Source organism: Manis javanica, chromosome 3, assembly GCF_040802235.1.
Source record: "Manis javanica isolate MJ-LG chromosome 3, MJ_LKY, whole genome shotgun sequence".
Taxonomy (NCBI): domain Eukaryota; kingdom Metazoa; phylum Chordata; class Mammalia; order Pholidota; family Manidae; genus Manis; species Manis javanica.
This window is the reverse complement of record NC_133158.1, coordinates 205,769,642-205,781,815: the sequence shown is the minus strand read 5'-3', so window position 1 is coordinate 205,781,815 and position 12,174 is coordinate 205,769,642. Positions and strand designations below refer to the sequence as shown.

Below are 12,174 nucleotides of genomic sequence, written 5' to 3'. Positions count from 1 at the left end.
GTCACCACTCCTTCTTGAACGAAAGGACATTTGAGCATAACCTCTGCCCCAAACGAGAGAAGAGAGAAGGGACATACTCTAAGAAACACATGGAGTCTTTAAATCGAATAAATACAGCATTGGGAAAAAGGCCCTGCCTTGCTTCTTTTTTTTTTTTTTTTAACTAATTTTGCTGAGGCTGATGGAAACTTCAGTCCTGTGAGTTGAAGCTTGGCTGACTGTGCCTTGGTGTGCGTGTGCGTTTGAGCCCATGTGTGGGAAGGCCAGCGTGGGAATGCCCGGTACGTGTGGGTGTGGGTGCAGGTTTGTAAGCAGGATGGTGGTGCATGTGTGTGCATGAGTGTGTGTGTGTGTGTGCTGGGTGGGGGCGGGGGGCTGCGAGGGAGGGGAGCGGGACTGTGGGTGCTGCGGTCCGCATGCCATCTGTGGGGGCCTGTCCTCCTTGGGGCTGCCCGCAGTTATGAGGCACGTCCTTCCCTCCCGTCCACCTCTGCCATCACCCCCAGGTGCTCTTTCTAGCACCGCCCCCTCCCCCAAACTAATTGCATCGGTGAGCTGAGCCCCAGGCCCGTCCCCTGCCAAGGAGAGGCTGCTGGCCAGCAGCCCCGCCAGACTGCCCACATCCTGCCAAGAGGAATCGTTCTGTAAAGGAGCCTTTACGTCCTCCTGACAGTCACTCCGGGAAGTGAAAGTGGGCCAAGTCCTTATTCAGCAAAGGACTCCATTCCCCGGGATCTGGGAGCCTGTCACGTGGTTTACGACCTTGAGTCAGCGATGCTTCCCGTCCCCCTCCCCCTGGCTAGGACGGAGCCACAGGTGACCGCGCAGCTTCCTGGAGGGACCCTTGGCCTTTCTCCTTCCATGGGGAAGAGCCACCTGACCTTGGTCCCAACTCCTGGACCCTGGCTTTTCCTCTGCCACTCCCTAACCAAGTCTGGGCCCCTCTGCACCACCCTTCCCCGAGGGGAGCCCCTCGTTCCCATCAGGCTGACTGCCACCCAAGCCCTCCAAAATCCTGTATGATTTCTTGTCTCACGACTTTGTTTTTACTGTTCTTCTCGCCTAAGAACACAGTCTTCTCAAACACAGCCTAACTTCAGTGGTCAGCTAAAATGCCACCCCCTCCAGGAAGCCTCCCGGTACCTTTGCTGACTGCCCACCCGGGTGAGAGGAGCAGGGGGATGGCGTCCAAACCCCAAATCCTCATCCATCTCTTAAACAGAAGTGTTCCTTGCATTGGGCCTCTGATTTGCCTCTTGGAGGGGTTTTATTGTTTAAGATTTTAAAATACTAAAGAATCCCTTTGGCTGGCCCCCTTGTGCTGAATTTTCCAATCGTTTGTAAAGCCATCCTTCTTTTTTTTAAGTTTGTCTTTTTATGGAGTCGTTTTTAATGCTTATCATTTCTCATTGATTTTGCTTTCCCATTTAGTGTTTACATGGATAGGAAATGGCAGTGTGAGGTGAAGGATGGAGTCCAGTGCGGCCCCAGGCAGGGGAGCTGGAGCCCCGAGACTGCGGTTCAGCCGGGACACAGCAGCTGGGCTGTGAGCAGGGCGGAGCCAGGCTCACAGCCCAGCTGCACCCCAGCCACTCACAACTTGGGGGTCACTTCCACAACTTCACCTCTCTGACCCTCAAGCTTTCTCATCTGTAAACAGAAAAATTCTGAGCCCTCTGGCGTGTTGTGGCCGGCTTGGGGCCATGCCACGCACTCACCACGTGATGGCATTTGTCCTCTTCATCTTTATACCCCAAGCAGAGCTCTGGTTGGAATTTAAGGAAGCCCTGGATTCTTCGTGAAAGATGGCCCCAGTAGTCTGCACGTGGTCTTTCTGTGAATTTGGGAAGGCCAGGGCACAGGGCTGGGGGCAAAGAGAGCTTCCCTGGGCAGGGCGGACCCATGGGCGTCAGCCTCACAGAGGCACGGAAGGCAGCCACCCTCATGGCTAACACTCCCCATTCCTGCGTCAGGACCAGCAGCACGTGAGCACTGAAGCCGGCCTCAAAGGCAGCTCAGGGGAATGGTTAGGCAAAGGTGTTTGTGTGCAGAGTCTTTGGGGGCAGGGGAAACACTGTTCTCCCCTTCCGTGTGTATGCCATGTCCTCCATGAGGGTGCCAGCCCCCTCGAGGAGAGGGACTCCTGTTTACTTCCCTTGGTCTCTCCCTGCCCTCTACTTTCTAGCCAATGGGAGGTGCCTAATAAATGCTTGTGTTACAGGGCACAAGCATGAGGGACCAGGGGAGGGCGTGAGAAGGAAAGAAAACGTGGCCTGTGGCCCCTCCTCTCTGGCTGCAGCCTTTGAGGGGCCGGTGACACGAGGTCATGATTATTCGCAATCAGTCTGAAATTCCGACTCCGTTAACTGGCCAAATGCACTGCGGCAGAATTTCTGTTCTGATTTCTAGCACGCCGTTGCATGCTCTGACCTGCAGGTGCAGAACACAGGCCCTCTTGCCACACACTTTTATACCCTGCTCATGGAAACAAGTGCTGCTGAGAGAACCCTGTTCTATTAATTTGTCTCCTTTCCTTCAATAAGTCCTCACTGAGCACTTCCTCAGCCCCAAGCACCTTCTAGGATTGGAGTTGGCAGTCGTGGGGAGCCGGTGGGCGACTATGTGATAGCTGTGGTCTTAGTCCCCGTCTAGCCCCAGTTCAAAGGGACTTGGGTCACATGCGTTTGGGAGCAGAAGCAGGCATGGTGTGGCTAAGTTTGGTAGGGGGTGAACCAGTGCCAGAGGAGGGATGACATGGGGGTGGAGATCCTTGTGATGCCGTGGGGTTGGCCATGTCCAGCTTCCATTCTGCCTCTGAGTAATTTCCTAAAACGTGCATCTGACCACCTCAGCTCCCTGGGACGGTGCGAGTCCCACTCCCAGGGCATCTGCCTCTCATCTGCATGCATTCCTGTCCTTAGTGTGTCCTGAGGGATGCTATTCACCCCACCCCTCGGGAAACCTAGGCCTCACAACCACACATGCCAGCAATTTAACAGCTTGGGGCTTCCTGGAGCTGTCCCCCGAGCCTGCACACCTCGCACCTTTGCTGGGGCATTTCCCTCTGCTGAAACGTCCCTACCCACCTCCCTTGTCTCTTGGCTGATTCCTTCTCATCATTGGGGGCTTACATGATGTGTGGCTCCTCCAGGCAGCTTCCTTGCTCCCTCAGGCTGGATTAAGGTCATAACAGTCTTCTGGGGTGACTCAGGGTGACTGGAATGGGGCCAAGGTTTGCATTTTCTCACAAGTGCACAGGCGACGCTGCCAGTGCAGATCCCCAGACTATACTCCAAGGGGCAAAGCAGCCTAGATGCCTGGGGCTAGTTCAATTTAAAATGTTTGGTATAGAGTCTCTTAACCTTTTGGGGATCAAGAATTCTTTTGAGAATCAGATGGAGGTTTTGGACACTCCTCCACAAGATGCATATATACAAATATTTTAGTATATTTTTTCAGAGTTTATAGCACCTCCTGAGGCTCATCCATGCCCTTCCAGGTAGGAGAGCCCTTCCCCGGGGCCACCACATGCTGCGATAGTCAAATACACAGGCCTCCCATTGAGAAACTGCCTTTGTCACTTAGATGGCTGCCCACTCGAAGACTGAGTTTCTTCATTAAAAAAGTTGTTTAAACTTTTAGAAAAAAGATGCCACTAATAGTAACTTTCTCATAGGGTTATGGGAAGTTTAAAAGTGAAAATGCAAGAAAAGTGCTTAGCACAGGGTCTGATAAGCACTTGATGAATCTCATTATTATCATTAATAATTGATACGCACAGAGGGGAGCTGTGGTCAGAGATGCTGGGCACCAGGGAGGAGCTCTAACTGAACACACCCCCACCTCCCCGCAGCCCTCAGTGTGAGCCAGGAAGAGGACTGGGGTGGCCCTATTTTCAGGAGGACACTGAGCCTCCAGACTGCATACTGTGCCCAGAGTCACTCAGCTTCTGAGCAGCAGACAGGGTTTTGTAGATGGGCCTGCTCTGCTCCAAAGCTGGTGTTTTGTTCTCTATTTCCCTGGATGAAAGCAAACAAACAAATGGAGACATGGAGAGGTCTTTCATTCATTTTTTTCTTATAAAAAAATTTAAATTACTTTCTCGCATTTTAATAAAACGATATTAACTTTCATTTTCATTATTTTAGACAATGCTACAATGCTGCCTGTGAGCTTTTCTCAACATGTTAGTTGCTTGGGGGGTTAATTATTAACCATTGATTTTGGTGAGGCTTTCTGCAAAGTGACGGCTCTGAAGAGCCATTTACCATTCCACGGAAGAGCCATATTCATACTTTCCACCAAAATTCTATTTTTCTTTACAACAAACCCAACATTACATATGCAACTGCTTGTATTTATTTACTTTTACAAAGAAATCCTGACCTGTAAAGGCCCCTTTCTTTTCATCCTGTTTCAAAAACCATTCATGCATTTTAGAAGTTATACAAATGAGCTTCCCTTGATTTTAGAGGATTTCTCTGGAATTGATTTTGGAATTCTGTATTAATTAGCAGTACCCAGGCATAGGGGCTGTCACAGAATGGATATATTTAGCAAGAATGACAAGGCTGATAATTAAGCACAAGGAGCCCCAGAAAAGGGATTGTTTATTCTGATGTTTAATTTCAGCAGACTTCTTTAGTTTGCTAAACTCAATCAAAAGCAATCAAAATACACTGGTGTGAACTACAGCAAATTAATTTCAAACCAATGGAAAACATGTCTTTCAAATATGAATGTTGAACTTGAACTTCTGAATGAACTACTCAAAGGATGGGGTAAGCTTTTGAGTGTGGAATATTTGTCTACAGCTTGATCTGGGTGGGGATTGGGTATGATTCCATAAGGGTCTGTATTTCAGGAAAGAAATATTTCAGGAAAGGCCTAGGAATGACCTCCATTTGGGCTTTAAGGCAAAATCACTCTGTGATTGGGAAAGTCACTTAAACCCAGTTTCTAGGTCTCAGTGTCCTGATCTGTTCAACAGTCTAATTCTTGCTTGCTTCTATTATTAATTTTTTTTAAAAGTTAATAATATGCCTTCACTGTTTAACTTAAAAATATTGGAGTTGTCCTTCAAATGTTAACAATTGGCAACAGGCTTTCTTAGCTATACTTCTCACGTCCAAGAGAGGGGAAGAATTTAGCCCATGGTTAAAATAAGAAAAGCCACAAACACCAGAGGGAGGGACATAACTTCAACTATTAACTAGTAACATTCCGCTGGTTTGGGATTGTTAACACTTCCAAGCTGTCTGTTCTCTCAGATGCTCTCATCTGGTGGATGTTAATACATGGCAGCTTTTCATTTATACATTCCAAATAACACTTCTAGTTAATTCATAGATTCTCCCAGCCTGATTCTTGCTTGCTACCATTATTAATAAAGAGCAGTTTACTTCTATCATGCTTGAGTGTTTTGCCTGTGCCAAGTTCTGTGTGTACCTTATAAACCTGACGATGGTCCTCAAGGTTGGTGCCCCATTTGAATATAAGGATTCAGTTCTAGGACCCTGAGTCCGGGCGCCCTCATTCTAGATTACTACTCTAGGGACGTTGTGTTTAATTTTGGCAGACTTCTTTGGTTTGACAACTTAATCAGGAGCAATCAAAATATGCTTATGAACATATAGAACATTAATTTCAAGCCAATGAAAATATTATATTTCCCTACTATGGCGAATCAAGTGAGAAAATGGATGTGAAAAAGTTTTGTAAAATACTGACTGCTATGCAAATGAGAGAGCAAGTCTAGCAGACTATGCAGAGGCCAGTTCTACGGATGAAGACACTCAACTCCTCCAGCCCATGACTCATTATGGGAGGCTGGGTTTTATTCTGTCCGATTTGTAATTCACTAGAGCCCACTGAGTCATGGAAACACTGATTCATCGAACACATTTTCTGAGTTTATCTACTAAGATTGAAGGATTGGACAGGGTCTCAGAGCTTAATGAGATGTCCCCTTGACCTTTGGGAGTCCACGCTGTAGTGACAGAGACAAACAAATCTCATGATAAGGCAAGGATCCATGAATAGAACGAAATGATGACGTTTGGCACTGTTTCAAGGATGGGGATTTTGTTCCATATGCCAATATGTCCCCAGGGCTTGGCACACAGACTGGCCACAGAAAGTATGTAAGAACTTTAGTTGAATACATTAAGTTTAAATGGGTTTGGGTATCAAAGTGGGCATCCACAGTGGATGACAGTCAATTGGACCTCATGGAGGGTAACCTGGTATTTACATGTGGAGAGGATCTGAAGGACACCCCAGGTGTGAGGTGCTGGGTGGCATGGCTGGCTGGGTGCAGCCTTAGAAGAGGGTGGAAGGTCGATTGTGGTCAGCTGGGCTGGCTCCGGTTGCCAGGCTGCCAAGGGGCAGTAGTCCCGGGGGTTTGGGAGGAGGGTACTGGCCTAAACTGGGAGACAGCCTGTCCTGTCCTTGAGTCAGATGGCCTGGGGCTTGATTCCTGGTTCTCTCTTTGCCACTGGGTTCATTTGGGTAAATTATCTAACTCTGCCCACCTCATGTCCTCAAGGATAAAATGGAGATGATGATTATCTTGTTTGTGGGTTATTGTGAGGACTACACAAACTGCTAGGGTAAAGCCCCTAGAACCACGCCAGATGCTGTGGTAGCCCCGTCGGTGCTGGCTGCTGTTAGAGGGTGTTCAACGGCCAGGGGGCGTCCTGGCTTTGCCACTTGTCAGCTCCGTAGCCTGACATAATGGCTGCAGCTCTCCGATCCTCATTCCCTTCTTTGTAAACGGGGCTGTGGAAGAGCACCTGTCTTGGGTGAGGGTCAGAGGAGGCAGTGTGTGCAGCTGGCATGGCGCCTACCTGAGAGCCAGTCGAAGCAGGCTGTGGCGGGGCTAGGAAGACTGCCCTGTGCTGAGGCATGAGTAGGGGGCTCGCTCAGAAGCTGTTTGGATTGTCCGTATGAGAGACGGCAAGCTCAGTGCTTGTGGGGCCAGAGCTGAGGCCATGGCAGGGGCCATGGGGAGGAAGGGAGGGTGGGTTGAGGGGCTTGCCTGCTGGACGTAGGGGCTTACAGGAGGGCAGAAGGAGGAGGGCAGGGAGCCTTCCCACCTGGCTCCCGGCAGTGTGAAGAGATGAGACTAGGAGCTCAGGAGGTGAAGCACGAGATGACAGACTCATGGCTGAGGCTTCAGAGAATCATTCTGTTTAGTGAGATGAACTTATTCACATTATTATGTTCTAAAAAATTATGATAAAACATACATAACATAAAACTATTTAACCAGTTTTAAGTGTACAGTTGAGTGGCATGAAGCACATTCATACCAGTGTGCCACCATTACTACCCTCCATTTGCAGAACTTTTCATCTTCCTGACCTGAAACTCTGTCCCTATTAAACACTAACCCCTGTTCCCCGACTTTCACAGCCAACCACCATTCTTCTCTGTCTCTAAGAGTCAGACTACTCTAAGAACCTCATGCAAGCAAATGATCCACTTAAAAATGGGCAGGGAACCTGAATAGACAGTTTTCCAAAGGAGACATACAGATGGCCAACAGGCACATGAAAAGTGCCTCCACATCACTAATCACCAGGGACATGCAAATCAGAACCACGAGGACATATCACATCATACCTGTTAGAATGGCCACTATCCAAAAGACAAGAAATCACAAGTGTTAGCAAGAATGTAGAGAAAAGAGAACCCTCATGCATGCTTGGTGGGAAGGCAAACTGGAGTAGCCATTGTGCAAAGCAGTACAGAGGTTCCTCAAAAAAATAGAAATAGAAATGGGACCCAGTAATTCACTTCTGTTTATTTACCTGAACAAAACAAAAAAACGAATTATAGAAGATATATGCACCCATATGTTGATTGCAGCATTATTTGCAATAGCCAAGATATGGAAGCAATCTAAGTGTCTAACAATAGATGAGTGGATAAAGAAGATGTGGTGTATACACAATGAAATATTAGCCATAAAAAAGAATGAAATCTTGCAACTTGCAATAAAATAGATGGACCTAGATATTATGCTAAATGAAACACATCAGACAGAAAAAAAACAAATACCATACAATCTCACTTAGACCTGGAATCTAAAAACAAAACAAATGAAAAAATAAACAAAAGAAATAGACACACGAACATAGAACAGACTGGTGGTTGCCAGAGGGGAATCCACAGGGGAAGAGGAAGAGGTGATGGGTGAAACTGGTAAAGAGGAAAAATAGGTGAAGTCACAGGGATGAAAAACACGGCATAGGGGGACAGTAAAAAACATTGTAAAAACTATAATGGTGACAGATAGTAACTATCGTTACCATGGTGAGCATTTTGTAATGTATTTAATTGTCCAGTCACCATGTTGTATACCTGGAAGTAACATAATATTGTATGTCAACTATACTTAAAAACAAATAAATGAATCACAGAATATTTGTCCTTTTGTACCTTCCCCTCTGAATTTCGTTTGTATCAACTCTTGCTCAATCTTCTAGTTCCCAGGCCTGAAAATAGTCATTCTTCACTCTGGTCTCTCTCCGTTCATAGCCAGCTATAGAAACTGGGCAACTCTTTCCCTTGTTCTTCGGGGCAGATAGACTACCTTTCCCAGCCTCCCAGCAGCTAGATAAATGAGCCCTGGCCCAAAAACGTGGGCAGAAGGGATGCTTACTACTTCTCGGATGGTGGCAAAACCTTTCGTGCTTCCTGTCTTCCCTCATCCAGGGGCCATACGTGGGCTGGGGACATATACACCGGAGGATGGTATAGATTATTTTGGAGCCACAAATTGGAAGGGGCCTGAGTCCCTGAATGACTGCGTGGACCAATCCCCTGCATTCACCCACATTACACTGTGAGGGGAATGAGAAATAAACCATTACTGTGTTAAGTCACTTGATTTTTTGTGGGTGGTTGTTACAGCAGTCAGTCTGTGCAGACCAGTCCACCAACAGTTAGGAACCTCTGTCAGGTTGTAATGTCTCTTCCTGCCCCCTCCTTTCCACGCCTATTTAGACTTATCTTAGCCTCACCCCTAAGCTGCTAGGATGGTTTATTATCTGGATTACCTGGTTTTAATCTTTCCTCCTCTGGTTCACCATTCATGCTCACAGAAAATAAGTATTTCTAAAGAAATAAAAGCTTTGTATTCTTTCGTTTAAGAAGTTTTCTTATTCAGACCTCTCCCAACAGGATGCCTTCTTTCCTCTCCCACCCTCCTTCATGGAGCACCCATCATCTCCTGTGCACTCACTGAAAAAGAAATCTTGGCTTCTTCTACTCCTCATCCTCTCTCCTTATCCAAGGCCTAACCACCCTTCAAGTTCAAGTGTGCTCTCTTTCAAGGGGCCTTCTGAGAATTCCTGTTTTGCTCTGTCTCATACCTTTGGCACTAGATGTATGTTACTGTTTATATGTACAGTTGCATGCTTAATGTCTTCAGCTAGACCAGAGCTTCTTAACACTGGGTTCATCAAAGGTGTATGTGAGCCCCCTGAAATTGTGTGCCGAATTCTGTGTGTGCGTGTTTTCTGGACCTAACAGAGTTTACTGGTCCCTTCCAGGGTTGGCAGTCCATGAGACTGCGATATCCATTGTCCTTGGAAAAGAATACGTGAGATCAGGAGCAGATACAACACTTCACAGGCAAGAGCAGCCTGGCATGGAGACAAGTCAGCTCGCGCAGGCAGCCCCTTGTACTTTTCCTGCTTTGACAGGAGCCACAGCCACGCTTCTGGGGAGGGAAGTCAGGACTTCCTGCAGTGCGATGCCTCACCATCAGCATCATTCCAGGTCTCATTCCCTGTGGTCACATGAGGCGGGTGGTTTGTGGAGGCGATGGAATGGCCAGAGTCTCTTCAGCTTACTTTACACCCTGCCCACCACAGAGCTGCCCAGGGCAGAGGGCTAGTTCTTGCCAAATGCTGGGGAGGAGAAGAGCCCCCCATCTTGGGCATTCTCTGAGATAACCCTACTGCAGCCAGCAGCCCCACCTGGCTTCTTCTGCCTGCTCATGGGTCCACCTCCCCTGAGCCCCATGACCGAGGCCTGGTGGTCTCTGGCACTGGCCCTTCCCGCAGCGCCACCAGGACCCTGTCCTCTGTGGCTCGTACTGTTTGCTCAGCACCCAATCCCGGCAGCTAGCAGAGTGCCTTGCTAGCTGTTTTCCTTTATAGTTCTTTGAATGTTTAATAAATTCTTAATTAAAAGCTGGGCACCTCATTTATTTCTGTCAATTGCTTCTCTGTTGTGAAGAAGAGAGGCCTACAGGAGGTAAATGTCAACTCTGCTCCTGGCCCTCCTTTCACGCCCACAACTACACATGCGCATGTGCGTGCACGCACGCGCACACACCACACACACACACACAGCAATAGGGCTCGGTGCTGTATTTACATAATTCTATTGACATTTTGAGGCTAAAATTATGTATGCTACTTTAATTTGCTGTTAAATTAAATTATGAATGTTTGGAATGTAGTCATTTCTTTTGTTCTATGAACAGATTGTTTTATATATCTGCCTATATTACCAAGTTATTAATTTAATGATTTCGTAATAGCAACTCATTCCTCTGGGTAATATAAAGGCTGAAGTGCATGCTCTGTACAGCACAGGCAGACGGTGCTTGCCCTACGCAAATTGAAGGTTTTAGGAATAAAGATATTAGTTTTGGCAGAATGTTTAAGTGTGCATAGGGAAACTGCAGGGATGTGTCAGGTGAGCCCCAGCTTCCCAATCTCATTTTAAAAGGCAGGACATAGTCCATTGCCCATGAGACGGAATGAAAAATAATTTTCTTAAATAAAGCCAAGCACCTGGCTGAATGTTGGCAAGGTTGAGAGCTGCTGCTTGCCCATTTACTGTCGGGCTCTGCCACAGTGTGGGTGTAGCCGGGGTCTCTCCTCCTGTGAGTCTGTTGGGCTGGTTCCCTGTCAGCATGCCGGAGACTTGCTGCCATGGCAACATGGCAGTAACTGCTTCACCCTGCTCCTTGCTGGCGCCCGACCCCTTTGTGGGAAGGGCAAGGAGCCAGCAGCTGTGTGGTGAGGAGGAGGCGTATGGAGTGCAGGTCCAGAAGAACCTTCTTCCCTCCCTGGACCTTGCCTCAATTCCCTAATTAATAGAATGGGGCACTGAGTCACCTGTCCAACCAATTTTGTACTTGTGTGGTTCAAACAAGAACTGAGATAGGGTGGGAAGATGCTTTGTAATTAAATTGGTAACAGACAGAGTGCTTTGGTGGCTGCAGCCATGTGGGACACAGGCAGGTGCCACTGCCTGCCACACATACTGACGGAGCAGCCGTCGTGGTGATTTTCCTGTGGTCTCAGGTGACTCACTCCTGCTGGGCCTCAGCTCCTTCAGATGATACCTGTGTGTTAAATGGGTAGCTTCTAAGGTCCTTCCCACCACTCGTAGATTTGGAGGATATTGCTTTTCAAGAGAAACCACCAAAAGGCTTCATTTCAGTTGGAACGCCAAGGCTGAAGGCAGAGCCTTCCCAGGAGTCTCAGCACGTTCAGTTGTTCCCTCAATACTGCTCACGCGCTGTCGTCTGTAACGCAGGCACCGTTTCTGCCTTTGCCACGCTGATGGTCTCAGGGAACCAGATGACCAGATAAGCGGTCATGCTGCCCTGTGATGGTGGGAATGTGTCTCCACCCCAGACTGAGGCCAGGAAGCTATGCTGAGACCTCAAGGTTGACTATGCATCAGCCATTCAAAGAGGGGGTGAGGGATGAGAAGAGCAAAGGCCTGTCAGGAAGCAGTAAGAGCACATGAGACACGGGGGTGGGAAAGAACACTGCAGCCTGGGGGGTGGGTGTAAAGCATGGGTGTGAAGGGGAGTGAGACACCTGGTGGGAGGGCTCAGCAGGGGCCACACATGGCAGATTTGGAGACTCATTAGCAAAGAGCAATTGGGGAGCCACTGAAGCAGGAAGGGACACTATCAGTGCTTTCGAAAGGACACATGGCACCATGGAAGCGTGTCTGGCTGGAGGTCGGGAGGCCCATTAGGAGACTGTTAAGGTGATCAGTCTGACTTAGTAGTGACAGTGCAGGAGGAGAAGCACACAGACGCAGGAGGTGCTCGGAGGATGGTATTGGTAGTGTCTCCTTTAGGCTATTGGGTAGGTAGGGACAAAACAGAGAAGAACTGGAGATGAGCTGGCC

The 12,174-nt window shown here is 48.0% G+C and overlaps 1 long non-coding RNA gene across 1 annotated transcript in view; it reads left to right on the top strand.

Annotated features, from left to right (window-relative positions):
• LOC140848250 (uncharacterized) overlaps nucleotides 1–9,725 on the top strand; it is a 56,103-nt gene extending 46,378 nt beyond the window's left edge. The window contains exon 4 of the long non-coding RNA XR_012128821.1: nucleotides 9,561–9,725. This is a non-coding gene — a long non-coding RNA (uncharacterized lncRNA). The remainder of the gene's footprint in view (nucleotides 1–9,560) is intronic.
• The last annotated feature ends 2,449 nt before the right edge of the window (nucleotides 9,726–12,174 follow it).